Consider the following 13,982-nt stretch of genomic DNA (forward strand, 5'->3'; position numbering starts at 1 on the left):
CCACCACAGGTAATGCCTTAATGCACCCTCTGCTCTTTATTTATGTTCAACTGCTTTATAATTAACATAACAATTAACATCCATAAAGTTACATACCAAGAATACATTTAATCTCAATTCACTGCGTTATAGCTTTTTATGTAGCATATTCATTAGGTCTCTATACAGTAGGACACTTCATTACTTGTATATGACATGTATAAATTAAACGCAAGATCTGGAAGGGCTATAATCATTACCAAGAGGTTTGCTAAGTCAGGTTCCAGTGAAGTTTACATTGATTTCCACAGAAGGATTCCATGTTTCTACATACATTTCTTCAAAAGACTAAGAAAAGGAACTGTGTATCACTAACTTTTTTTTGTCTGAAAAATCATCTGAAAAGTAAAGTAGTGGGAAGATGGAATTAATATACTATAAAATAACTTCTAGACCAAATAAATATTTTTCAGGCTACTGACTCATGTATACAAAAGTTAAATTTTAAAAACTGGTCTCCTTTTTTGCTACTGTAATTTACATAAATTTTGGCCTGCTGCTGTTTACAGGGGAAAACTGGAACATAGGTTGTAGATACATAGATTCCAAGACCAGAAAGGACCATGACAATAATCTAATCTGATCTGCATAACACAGGGGCTACGTCTAGACTACATCCCTTTTTCGTAAAAGGGATGTAAATTAGATGTATCGCTATTGCTAATGAATAAGGGATAAGGGATCTTTCAGAAAAGGCTTTATTTTCCGCAAGATCAGCGTCCAAACTGGCGCTTTTTTTCTGGCAAAGCTCCATGCCAAAAAAAAGAGGAAGCCATTTTTATGCTAATGAAGCGGGGGAGATTTAAATCCCTGCTTCATTAGCAATAGTGATACATCTAATTTACATCCCTTTTACGAAAAAGGGATGTAGTCTAGACGTAGCCAGGGAGTATAATTTCCCCAACATAATTATTGGAGAGGATCTTTGTGAAGGACCAGTTTTGACTTAAAAGTGCCTAATTCTTATTACTGACATTGCTAGTTTCATTTCCTTTTTGGGCCCACAAATTACTTCTTTGGCATTTACATGTCCACTTAAGACCAACCTTACATTTTGGCACCAGAATCATAAGTTTCCAATCCATATCTTATGAGCCTTTCAATCTTGCTTTCTTTTTCTCCTCCATCAATCAGGTTTTTGTTCCCATCCATAACTGATATGTTTTTGTGCAGCATCTCTGAATTGTGAGCCAGAAGCCACAGTTAGCAGCTCCCCCTGGGGTACAATCTGGAACTTCACTTCTCATCAGGAGCTGATAGAGGAGATATCTGAGCCTCTAGCTGTCATCTTTGGAAAATCACGGGAGACAGGAGAGATTCCAGAAGACTGGAAAAGGGGCAAATATAGTACCCATTTCTAAAAAGGGAAATAAGAACAACCCAGGAAACTACAGACCAGTTAGTTTAACTTCTGTGCCAGGGAAGATAATGGAGCAAGGAACTAAGGAAATCATCTGTAACCACTTGGAAGGTGGCAAGGTGATAGGGAACAGCCAGCATGGATTTGTAAAGAATAAATCATGTCAAACCAATCTGATAGCTTTCTTTGATAGGATAACGAGTTTTGTGGATAAGGAAGAAGCAGTGGATGTGGTATACCTAGACTTTAGTAAGGTGTTTGATACGGTCTTGCATGATATTCTTATCAATAAACTAGGCAAATACAACTTAGATGGGGCTACTATAAGGGGGGTGCATAACTGGCTGGATAACCATACTCAGAGAGTAGTTATTAATGGTTCACAATCCTGCTGGAAAGGTATAACAAGCAGGGTTCCGCAGGGGTCTGTTTTGGGACTGGCTCTGTTCAATATCTTCATCAACGATGTAGATATTGGCATAGAAAGTACGCTTATTAAGTTTGCAGATGATACCAAGCTGGGAGGAGTTGCGACTGCTCTGGAGGATAGGGTCATAATTCAAAATGATCTGGACAAATTGGAGAAATGGTCTGAGGTAAACAGGATGAAGTTTAATAAAGACAAAAGCGACTGTCTAGGAAGGAGTATGGCAGAAAGGGATCTAGGGGTTATAGTGGACCACAAGCTGAATGTGAGTCTGCAGTGTGATGCTGTTGCAAAAAAAGCAAACATGATTCTGGGATGCATTAACAGGTGTGTTGTGAGCAAGACACGAGAAGTCATTTTTCCGCTCTACTCTGCGCTGGTTAGGCCTCAGTTGGAATATTGTGTCCAGTTCTGGGCACCTCATTTCAAGAAAGATGTGGAGAAATTGGAGAGGGTCCAGAGAAGAGCAATAAGAATGATTAACGGTCTAGAGAACATGACCTATGAAGGAAGGCTGAAAGAATTGGGTTTGTTTAGTTTAGAAAAGAGAAGATTGAGGGGGGACATGATAGCCGTTTTCAGATATCTAAAAGGGTGTCATAAGGAGGAGGGAGAAAACGTGTTCATCTTGGCCTCTGAGGATAGAACAAGAAGCAATAGATTTAAATAGCAGCAAGAGAGGTTTAGGTTGGACATTTGGAAAAAGTTCCTAACTGTCAGGGTAGCCAAACACTGGAATAAATTGCCCAGGGAGGTTGTGGAATCCCCATCTGTGGAGATATTTAAGAGTAGGTTAGATAAATGTCTATCAGGGATGGTCTAGATAGTATTTGGTCCTGCCATGAGGGCAGGGGACTGGACTCGATGACCTCTCGAGGTCCCTTCCAGTCCTAGTTCTATGATTCTATTATTTTAACTTTTTCCTTTGTGCAAAACATTCATTTTAACATTGTTTACAGGAAGCTTATAGGATTTAAATATCTGTGTACATTACATAAATTAATGCAAATACCTGCCCCCCCATCCTCTTTCTTTTACAGCCCAGCACAGAAAGCTAGATACTTTACATGCTTATGGTTTGTGGTAGAATATGGGCAGACAAGAATTTAGAGGAAGAAATCATTCACAGAGCATCAGTACTAGTCTTGTGCAAAGATCACAAACTTTAATTAATTTGGAGAGTTCATAAAAATGTCTAAGTATTTATGCAAAGAAAGCAAATGTTAAATTAAAGTGTTTGCTGAAGATTTTCAGAGTTTCTTATGTAAGGGAAGGAAGTTTACATTGATTTCCACAGAAGGATTCCTTGTTTCTACATAAAGTTATTCCATTTCTATAAGATTCTTCTATCTGTTTTAGAATTTGTAGGGTTTTGTGAGAGAATCAGTTTACATAGAAATTAAAACAGTAAGGAGTCCTGTGGTACCTTAGGGTACGTCTAAACTAAACGGAGCCATGTAGATTTGTTGTTTTCGCAAAGGCAAATGAAGCCGCGATTTAAATGATCGCGGCTTCATTTACATTTACATGGCTGCCGCGCTGAGCCGACAAACAGCTGATCAGCTGTTTGTCCACTCAGCACGCTAGTCTGGATGCTCCCCTGCCGACATCAAAGCCCGTTGTCGGCAGCCCCGGTAAACCTCATCCTACGAGGAATAATGGGGCTGCAGACAAAGGGCTTTGATGTCGGCAGGGGAGCATCCAGACTAGCGTGCTGAGCGGACAAACAGCTGATCAGCTGTTTGTCGGCTCAGCGCGGCAGCCATGTAAATGTAAATGAAGCCGCGATCATTTAAATTGCGGCTTCATTTGCCTTTGCCTATGTGTCTAATCTACATGCCTCTGACAACAGAGGCATGTAGTCTAGACCCAGCCTTAGAGACTAGGAGGATGTCTGTGCTATAGAGAAGATAAAAGTTGCCGCTGTCAATCTTTCAGGGTTTGAATTAGTGGGTCTAGTGTAGACACGTTAATTTGAGAGGGGCATTCCGGTTGATGCTGGTAGTCCTGCTTCCACGAGGAGTAAGGGAAGTGGAAGGGAGAGTGCCAAAAGTCAAGTTAAGGTACTTCTACTTCAGCTATGCAATTAACATAGCTGAAGTCGCATATCTTAATTCAACCTTATCCCAGGATGTAGATATACCCTAACAGATTTATTAGGGCATAAACTTTTTGGGGAAAAACCATTTTCATTAGATGAATTGGAAAGGAAGTTATAGAAGCAGAGGTATATATAAGGAGGAAGTAACTGGTGTTAATGAAGCTAATCATGTCAGTAAGTAAATGACTAAGTGAGTCACTTACAGCATTTGTGCTGTGTCTACACTACAGAGTTTTTTTTTTTTTGAAAAACTTAGATAATGTCCACACTGCAATCACATTCTTTTGAAAGAAAATCGAAAGAACAGAGGTTTTTTTCCCGAAAGCGGTGATCCTCTTTCTATGAGGAAGAAGCTTTTTTTTCTGAAAGAGCTCTTTTGGAAAAAAGGTGTGTGTGGACGGGGAAGAGAGTTTTCTTTCAAAAGAAGAGGCCTCCAGGAAATACCACATGTGCCCTGGTGGCCACTCTGTCCAAAGTTATCCCAACTCTATAGTTCCTGTCTCCTGGCCCCTCTTAAAACTGCAGATACCCTGGACAAGCCTTGTGGCATGAAGCCGGCCTTGGAGCAATACCCTGACCCAGGGCTGGCTCGAGCCATTCCTGTGCCCTGGACAGCGGGCGCATGACGCATGTGCGGCTCCGCCCCTGGGCGCACGGCGCATACATGGCCCTGCCCCTCGGTGCACTGCGCACCTTACAGCTGCCATCAGGTGTGCAGTGTCTGATGGTAGCTCTAAGGGCATGGTCCCTGGCCCTGGGCACGCGATGCCTGATGGCAGCTCTAAGAGGTGCCATGCGGCCGGGTGCGTGGCACCCCTTACAGCTGCCATCAGGTGCCCCCCATAGGTTGGCGCCCCGGGCAGCTGCCCAGATAGCCCCCCCCCTTAATCCAGCCCTGCCCTGTCCTGACTGCGTGGCTCTCCCTGCCACAGGCCTGCATACCCATGGTGGAGCCACAAGCCCCCTGAAGCCTCCCGCCCCCCCGGCCTTTGCAGGAAGCCTGACCAGGGCTAGCAAGGGGTGGGCACCTTTCTGGTCTGGAGTGGAGATCCTGTCCCTCCTCGAGCTGTGGGGCGAGGAGGAGACACTCCAGGATCTCTGCTCCGAGCACTGCAATGCAGGCATTTATGGCTGAGTCCCTGGTGGAGCATGGACACCCACCCCAGACCTTAGAAGAGGTCCAGAGTAAGGTGAAAGAGCTGCACCAGGGATATGTGAGGGCCAGAGAGCGCATCTCGCACTCCAGGCAGGACCCCACACTTGCCCCTACTACACTGAGCTCTACCAGAGCCTCAGGGGTGGGGAAGCCATTTTCTCTGCCCGTTGTGGAGGACTTTGGCCTTGACATGCCATCATTGCCCAGCCGGAGGTCACAGTGGAGGAGAAGGATGAGGGACAGCAGCAGCAGGAGGAGCTGGTTGACACGAGCCAGGATGTCTCCCAGGCGTCGTCTAATGTCGGGGAGGGATTTTCATGTGAGTGCTCTCAGTTCATCTCACGCACGGAGCAGGGGAGGTGGGCAGAGAGGGGGTGGGGTGCGAGCGCTGCTCAGCTTGCTTGGGCTGTGTATAGTGATGCAAGTCCATGTTCATGGAACCATGGGCAGCATTAGTGTGAACCATGTGGACTCAGCAGGCAGCCCCAGAGCATGCCCAGGCTCCCACACTCAGGGGAGGCCACACACGTCTGGCCTGGGATTCGGGGAGGGGGGGGAGAGGCACCCTCCCACCACCTGCCATGGCTGGAAGCAGGCTAGTCACAAGGGAGCAGGCACAACCCCAGACACAACAAGGAGTGCCGCACACAGCACACAGGCTTGCCTGCACAAGAGAGACAGCACCTGATCTTGCAGTGTGATAGAATGTGTGCCATCATGTGCGACCTAATAGCACACCTGACTGCTGTCGCTGCTCCTGCCTACTACCCTTCTGCCCCACCTGCTATGCCTATTCCCCCTCTCTCTGTCCTTCCAGGAGATGCCCATGTCCCCTGCTCCAGTCCCCCCTCCTGCTCACACCCCTGTGGTCCCAGGACCCACCCAACCCCAAGTCCGACAAGGTCCCCGCACCTGAAGTGGCACCTTCAGCTGCCCCCCATGCCATTCCGAGCCCCTCCCCTTCCCAGTTATGAGCCCCTCCTCCTGGTGATGAGTCCATCTCCCCCTCCAGGTTATGAGCTCCCTTTTCTCCCCTGCTTTTTTAAAGACAAATACAAAGTTTGTTGTGTTCAAATCCAAACAGGTGTGTTTATTCTGAGGTCGGGGAACAGGTGAAGGGGGGGGGTTGTGGTGGGAAAGGAATAGTGGAGCAAGCCAGCAGCCCCTAGGGGGGAGGCCCTGGGGAGACTTACTGAGGTTCTTGAGAGAAACTCTCTCTAAGGGCCTCCCGGATGTGCACCCCGGCCTGATGGGGTTGGTGGATGGCAGCTGTCTGCGGCTGCTCCCCAGGTAGGGAGGCTTCCCCCTGGCTCTCCAAAATGTTGTGGAGGGTACAACATGCTGAGACAACCTCGGGGATGTTGTGCTCCCCCCACATCAAGGCGGGTCAGGAGGCACCTGAAATGCACCTTGAGGCACCCGAAGGCGCACTCTATCTGAATCCTATCCCGGTTGAGATGGGCGTTAAATTGGTCCCTGCTGGGGTCCAGGTGCCATGTGTAGGGTTTCATAAGCCACGGCATGAGAGGGTAGGCTGAATGTCCCATGATGTGTAGTGGCATCTGCACATCCCCAACCTCTAAGTCACGGTGGGGGAAGAATGTGCCACCCCCTATAAGGCTGCCCCCCCACAGCAGCAGGACTGTATGAGGGTGGGATAGCACAACCGCCCCGGGACAAGGCTTCCCCCCCCACCCCATGCCATCCCCCACTCCTCCACAATCCTTTCTCTAGCATCCCCCTTTTCCAGGACCTGCCCTCTGCAGGGACTGCAGCCTGAAAGTGCCTTACCTCCATGAGGAGGGCCCTGATGGTGAACTTCCCCTTTCTGAACTGGTTGGCCACTGACTGGTAGATTTTTGGGGTGGTGAGCTTCCAGATTACTGTGACCTGCTTCTCCAGGGGGATGGCGGGCCGCAGGTGGGTGTCATGTCATTGGAGGGCAGGGGCGAGCCAGACACACAGCTCCAAAAAGGCCTTCTGCATGCGGAAATTTTAGAGCCGCTCATAGTCGTCTTTCTGCTCCATGACCAGGCAGTCCCACCAGTCGGAACTGGTGACCAGCCTCCAGAAACTCTTCTCCATTGTGGGTTGCGGCTGCAAGGGTGTTGCTCCCACACACAGGGAGAGAGTCCTAAGAATGAGCTCGGGGTTGAGTTCATGCAGGGCCAGGAAGGCAGCTGGCACAAAGTGCTGCAGAAACTGCAGCCTGGCCATATGGGGCCATCGCATGCCTAGGGGGAGCTCCAGCTCCATAGCAAAAAGACAAAAGCTAGGATATCCAAAACAGCTGGGCAACCAAAGCAGGCACTGCAAAAGCTTTGCTGTTCCTTGAAGAGGTAGGCACGCACACAGCAAAAGCAGAGAAATGGCTGTCCGGGGGGGATGAGGGGTGTCCCTTTAAGCACGTAGCTCAGTTAAGCTTAGGCAACAGCACTCGGAAGCAACTGGTGACCTAATGCCCTGAACTGGTTCCAGGTGGCCTAATATGTGAGAGAGCATCCAAACTGACTGGACACTCTTTCAAAAAAGCAAATTGCTTTTTCGATGCTCTTGGCCAGTGTGGACTCTTTCAAAGAAGTTTTTTTGGAAGATCTCTTCTGGGAAAGCTTCTACCAAAAGTAGCCTGCAGTCTAGACGTAGCCTGGGTGGGGAGATCTGAATATCCGGAGAGGAGAAAATGCCTTTTTAATACATTAATTGGTTGAGATCCCTATTCAATCCTAAGTTGACAGTGTTGAATTTGCAAATGAATTTTAGTTTAGTTGTCTCCTTCTAATTTTTTGAAATTCTTTTTTAGAAGGGTAGCTACATTACTGAATGTCCAGGGATGTTAAAGTGTTCTTCCACAGATTTATGTGTGTTATCATTCCTGATGTCTGATCTATGTCCATTTATCCTTTGTCACAGAGGCTGTCTAGTTTTTTGGTCAATATACATGCAAAGGGGCATTGCTGGCACTTGATGGCATATATCAAATTAGAGGATGTGCAGCTGTTTGAGCTTCTGATGGTGTGGCTTCTGTGGTTAGGTCCTGTGATGGTGTCTCTTGAAAAGATATGTGGACAAAGTTGGCAACAAGGTTTGTTGCAGGGGTAGGTTTCGGAGTGAGTATACCTGGGGTTCGATGTGTGGTTGCTGGAAAGGATTTGCTTCAGGTTGTGGGGGCTGTCTGTAGGTGAAGGCTGGCCTGTCTCCCAAGGTCTGTGAGAGTGAGGGATCATTTTCTAGAATTGGTTGGAGATTGTCAATAATGCGCTGGAGGGGTTTAAGCTGGGGGCTGTAGGTAATAACCAGCGGTGTTCTGGTATTTACCTTGTTGGGCTGTCCTGAAACAGATGACTTCTGTGTATTCATCTGGCTCTGTCAATCTCTCCTTGCTTCCCCAGGCGGGTATTTAAGCTTTAAGAATGCTTGATAAAGATCCTGTAGATGTTTGTCCCTATCTTAGGGTATGTCTACACTACACTACTAACGGCCATTAGTTCGAATTAACTTTAATAGCGGCTATACATACAAACCACTAGTTCGAATTTAAATCGAACTAGCGAAGCGCTTAATTCGAACTAGGTAAACCTCATTCTACGAGGACTAACGCCTAGTTCGAATTAAGTAGTTCAAATTAAGGGCTGTGTAGCCACTTAATTCGAACTAGTGGGAGGCTAGCCCTCCCCAGCTTGTCCTGGTGGCCACTCTGGGCCAAACCAGGAAAACTTTTCTGACCCCCTCCTGGCCCCGGAGCCCTTAAAGTGCCACGGTCTGGCTACAGTGCTTGTGCCAGTTGCAAGCCTGTCAGCACCCAGCCAGCAGACCCTGCACCTGGCTCGGCATGAGCCAGCCACCCGCTGCCACTCAGCCCTCCACCTCTTCCCAGGACTATGCTGGCGGCTCCCAGGAGCCTGCCCGGGGCCGCAAGAGGCAGGTGCCCACCCGGTCTAGTGCGGAGATTGTGGAGGTCTAGTGCGGAGATTGTGGAGGTCTAGTGCAGAGATTGTGGACCTCATCAAAGTTTGGGGGGAGGCCTCCAAAATCCAGGACCTCCGCACTAGCCACAGGAACGTGTCTGTCTAGGGCAGGATAGCTGCCAGCCTGGCCACCAAAGGCCACATGCGAACGCAGGAACAGGTTTGCATGAAAATCAAGTTGGTCCAGTGAGACCCCCGACCCTGAGCCCTGAGCTTAGAATATAAGAATGGTCGTACTGGGTCAGACCAAAGGTCCATCTAGCTCAGTAACCTGTCTGCTGACAGTGGCCAGCACCAGGCACCAGGGGATGGACCGAAGACAATGATCAAGCAGTTTGTCTCGTGCCATCCATCTCCAGCTTTCCACAAACAGAGGCCGGGGACACCATTCCTACCCCCTGGCTAATAGCACTCCATGGACCCAACCTCCATGAATTTATCTAACTTCTCCTTTAAACTCTGTTATAGTCCTAGTCTTCACAGCCTCCTGTGGCAAGGAGTTCCACAGGTTGACTTTGTGCTGTGTGAAGGACTTTCGCTTATTAGTTTTAAACCTGCTGTCCATTTATTTAATTGGTGTCCTCTAGTCCTTATATAATGAGAACTAATGAAGAACTTTTCTTTATTCACCCTCTCCACACCACTCATGATTTTATAGACCTCTACCATATCCTCCTCTCAGTATCCTCTTTTCTAAGCCGAAAAGTCCCAGTCTCTTTAGCCTCTCTTCATATGGGACCTATTCCAAACCCCTAATCATTTTAGTTGCCCTTTTCTGAACCCTTTCCAAGGCCAAAATATCTTTTTTGAGGTGAGGAGACCACATCTGTACACAGTACTGAAGATATGGCGTACCATAGTTTGATACTTCCCCTCCTCCTTCTTCCCCCTTCCAGCTCCCTCCTCCCAGGTTTCCACCTCCCCTCTCCCACCCTCTCTCTTCCCCTCTCCCACCTTTTTTTCCCAGTCTACCCAGAGGTTAATCTCCCCCCCACCCAGTTTTGTTAAATAAAGAGAGTTTCTATTTTTGAACACACATGTCCTTTATTTTTTACATCAGGAAGGGGGGCTAGGGAGGGGTAAGTGGAAGGAAGTGAGGGAGGAATGGGGCACGAGCCCCCAATGAGGAGGACTGTGGGCTCCTCGGGGTGGAAGCTCTCCTGCAGGGCCTCCTGGATCCTGACAGCTCCCCGACTGATCCCCTCCCCCCGGATGGCAGCCTGCAGCAAGTGCAGCCGGGCTGATGGCCGAGTGCTGTGATGTGCCGAGTGTGGGCACTCAGGGCACTCCAAGACAGGACTGCTTTGCTGTCCCTCATCGAGGTAGACAAGCAAGCTGGGAACCCTGAGAACTGTCTGTCCGGGGTGGGGGTCGGGTCCCTTTAAGCACAGCCCTCGGCTAGCCTGAGGAAGCAGCTCCACACTTTAAGTCCTAATGTGATGCCCTGCCAGCGCTGGTTCCAGCCAGCCTTAACTTCGGTTCAGGGTCCACTCAATGTGGACATGCTATTTCAAATTCGCTAAACGCTAATTCGAATTAGTTTTTAGGTCTAGATGCACTAGTTTGAATTAGCTTAGTTCGAATTAACTAATTCAAAATAAGTTAGTTCGAATTAGTGCTGTAGTGTAGACATACCCTGAGGGATTGAAGCAGATACAGTTGTGGCTTAGGGCTTGGCTATAGGCAATGTTTCATGTAATATGTCCTGGATGGAAGCTAGAGACAAGAATAGTGGTCTGTAGGTTTCCAGTATAGGATGGTGTTTATGTGACCATCATTTATTTGTACTGTAGTGTTCAGGAAATGGATTTTTCCAGGCTGAGACTGACAGTGGGATGGAAATTGTTGAAATCCCAGTGGAATTCTTTAAGGGCCTCCTTCCCATGTGTCCATATGATGCAGATGTCATTGAAGTAATGTAAGTAGAGGAAGGATGTTAGGGGACGGGAGCTGAGGAAACGTTGTTCTAGGTCAATGATAAAAATTTTGGCATATTGTGGGGTTATGCAGGTACCAACAGCAATGCCACTGACTGGAAGATATAAATTGTCCCCAAGTCAGAAATAGTTGTGAGTGAGGACAAAGTCACATAGCTCCACCACTAGGAATGCCGTGGCATCATCGAGATACTGTTCCTGACAGCTAGTAGTCCATCTTCATGTGAAATACTGGTGTAGAGAGCTTCTATATCCAGGATGACAACGGTGGTGTGTTAGTAAGGTTACTGATGCACTGTAGTTTCCTAAGGAAGTCAGTGGTGTCTTGAAGATAGCTAGGAGTGCTGGTGGCGTAGAATATGTGGAGATTTGTGTGCCAGATGTATTTTCACACCTCCTTCCTCTTCCTCATCTTTTATGGTATTTAAGAATCTTGATTTTTTTTTGCTTTGTTTTAGCTATTTAAAAAGACTTCTGAGAAATATATATGAGGCCACCAATGAGTGCTTCAGTTAATTTCTTATTCTCAGCACTGTCATGCTCCATGACCTGGTAGATCAGTCACTGGTTTGGTGTAATACACTGGACAGTTGTGATTGTGGTATGAAATATACAATGAGCTTTTTGATTATTGCCAGTAAACTTGGAGAACTTTAAACTTTGGGCTTACAAGCTTGCACACAAATATTATTTGGATAAGGCCTTTCAATTTCTTGTTCAGTATTTCCAAGGTGCTGTGCTTAAGGAATCCATGTTTACAAATATGGTCCATTATTTAGATGATTTCTGCTTTCTGAGCCTTGACCCTTCTGCATAGATGAAGGTAACTGCTATGTTATTTACTTTCCCATGGATATAGCTAGATTTTGTAATACTCATGAAGATATTGGAAAATCGGTCATTTATGGAGAAAGCACATAAGTAAAGAAGGTCATTGTGAGATACACACAGTTAACTGTACAGTATGGTTATTTCAAAAGTTGTGCACAGTATAAGATCTGTCAGACTTCCTTGAAAATCACACAGAACCTGTTTTCCAAGTGGCAGGGGCTCTAAACAAGTTTTACTAACATTTAAGGTTATTTGGAAAAAACTTGAACAGAGGTCATATTTTGGATACTTGTTTAACTGTGCACTGCTTTTTACCCTCTCAAAATACAAACATGGGGATATTTAATGAATCCAAGGAAGTGATTTTAAAAGTGCTAAAAGAATTTTTTTCACACAATGCACAATTAGTACTGTGTGAACTATTTACCAGAAGATGTATTTGAAGCCAAGGATTTAGCAGGATTTTAAAAAGTCTGTCTCTGTGGATAGCAAGAAAATCTAAAGCTGTTACAATAAGTATTAAAAATGGAGGTTGTAGAGGTTCTTGCACTTTTTTCTGAAATAAATGGTATTGGCACATGTCAGAGATAGGATACAGGAGTAGGCAGGCTGATGATCCAATTCTGTTTGGCAATTTCAGTGCTTGCTGTAGATGGGGACGTGTGAGGAGGTGTGTTTCTCTGGAGCAGTATGGTAAATCTCCTTTAGTAAATAGAGGGAATGGAATAGTATAAGTAGAGATTTGCATAAAAAATTTTGTTCCAAAAGCAAAGGTGAACCTCTGGGCTTTTGACTAATAATATTCTTAATAGAAAGACAGCATATCCAGCAAAAGTGAGAGTCCTATAGGCTTTAAGGCCATGGCCTGAAATGAATTATATAAACCAACTAGTAGTCCTGTTGTTCCTGAGAGAAACCCACTTCATCAGATGAGCTGGAGAGGGGCTTCTGTTAACCTTTCCTAGCTCATCTAATGAAGTGGGTTTTGCCCATGAAAGCTCATGATATTATATATATATATTTTGTTAGTCTCTCAGGAGCCTCTAAGGACTACTCATTGTTTTTAGAGTTACAGATTAACATGGCTACTCTCTGAGACTTATAAACCGAGAATCTCTCTAGATCTGTTTAGAAGGTTCTTGGGTTCAAAATAGGCAAGTGGGAGAGTGTGCGTCATTCTTCTACTATATAGTCTGCTAGGGACATGTAATTTTTACAATGTACACTTCTTAGAGAAGGGATCTATTGTTGTCCATAAATCATTATGTATGTGTATGACTCTGTACAATAATGAACATGAGAGTTAATTGGAGTGCATTTACAAAGCATTTACAGACATTCTAAAGTTTTCAAAGCCTGGTCTAATTCACCTTATTTTGGGTTTCAGGACAAGGACAGGTGCTAAAAAATGTTTCCAAACATTTTGGTGAAGAAGACACAATTATGAAGTGAATCCTGGCCAGTTTCTGGTATAAACATGGTAGTTTCAGCTGAGTATCCTTCAAAGAAGAAGCTTGAAATGAAAGTCAGGGCATGCAAATCCAAACTAATCCAAATCAAAAGCAAAGGTTTTTGGAATTTTCAAATCCTACTAAAATGTTCAGTTGTTATTTAAACTACATGAACTTCAAGCTTTTTATAGAAAAGTCCTGTAAAATTTAATAAAGCCATGGAATTATTTAGAAACATTAATAGTTTTCTGTAGAAATAACTGAAAACATACAGGACATGATAGCTTTGCTATACATTTTTGGAACTATCATATAGAATTATATGTCAGGGAAGTAAATTTGTATTCAATTTTGTATTTGAAATGTTATGTGTTATGCAAGTCAGATTAGAGATCTAATGCTGCCTCTTGACCTATAGTCCATTAAATCTCGTCACTTTTAAACAGTGGTCCTATAGAAAAGCTATGGTATCCCTAGCCTCTGTTTCTCTGGAGGTGGGTGACCGGGAAGGGATCATGTGAGGATTACCTGTTATGATCCCTCCCTCTGGGGCATCTGATAGTGGCCACTGTCGGCAGACAGGATACTGGGCTAGATGGACCTTTTCTCTGACCCAGTATGGCCGTTCTTATGTTCTTTTGTAAGCTATCTTTTTGTTAAATTCTGTGGGACTTTTCCCACTTATATTTCCTTTTTCTATCAGAGTGTTCTCTAT

At 45.6% G+C, this 13,982-nt stretch overlaps 1 long non-coding RNA gene across 1 annotated transcript in view; it reads left to right on the forward strand.

Annotated features, from left to right (window-relative positions):
- Window positions 1-13,447, forward strand: part of LOC112545491 (uncharacterized) — a 186,179-nt gene extending 172,732 nt beyond the window's left edge. Inside the window, exon 7 of the long non-coding RNA XR_012906695.1 lies at window positions 13,204-13,447. This is a non-coding gene — a long non-coding RNA (uncharacterized LOC112545491). The remainder of the gene's footprint in view (window positions 1-13,203) is intronic.
- Window positions 13,448-13,982: the final 535 nt, after the last annotated feature.

The sequence above is a fragment of the Pelodiscus sinensis genome, chromosome 12, assembly GCF_049634645.1.
Source record: "Pelodiscus sinensis isolate JC-2024 chromosome 12, ASM4963464v1, whole genome shotgun sequence".
NCBI classification, from domain to species: domain Eukaryota; kingdom Metazoa; phylum Chordata; order Testudines; family Trionychidae; genus Pelodiscus; species Pelodiscus sinensis.